Below are 303 nucleotides of genomic sequence, written 5' to 3'. Positions count from 1 at the left end.
CCATTTCTTGTATTATAATGTGTTGCTGCTTAATATTAAAAAGAATCAAATATTACTAAATTTCAAAATATAACCATATCACAAAAAGGGAATAGATTATGTATCGCCCTCTTAATTTAAAACATCCTTATTACCATCTACTTCAGTCTCATTTTCATAAACCCCCTGGTAAGCCAGTAATAGCAACAGGCTCAATCAGTGTCAACATAGCTTCTTCAACAGGACTGTAGTTTGTCAGAACTGCTGGGCCACCACCTGGAAACCAAGAACAAAAGGTTAATAAATAAAATAAAATATAGAGAT

The 303-nt window shown here is 32.7% G+C and overlaps 1 long non-coding RNA gene across 1 annotated transcript in view; it reads right to left on the bottom strand.

The window, feature by feature from the left end:
- LOC119592854 overlaps positions 1 to 303 on the bottom strand; it is a 2,747-nt gene that overhangs the window by 280 nt on the left and 2,164 nt on the right. Inside the window, exon 2 of the long non-coding RNA XR_005230484.1 lies at positions 135 to 255. This is a non-coding gene — a long non-coding RNA (uncharacterized LOC119592854). The remainder of the gene's footprint in view (positions 1 to 134; positions 256 to 303) is intronic.

This window comes from Penaeus monodon, chromosome 31, assembly GCF_015228065.2.
Source record: "Penaeus monodon isolate SGIC_2016 chromosome 31, NSTDA_Pmon_1, whole genome shotgun sequence".
NCBI classification, from domain to species: Eukaryota; Metazoa; Arthropoda; class Malacostraca; order Decapoda; family Penaeidae; genus Penaeus; species Penaeus monodon.
The sequence above is the reverse complement of the archived record's forward strand: the minus strand, read 5'-3'. Positions and strand labels throughout refer to the sequence as shown.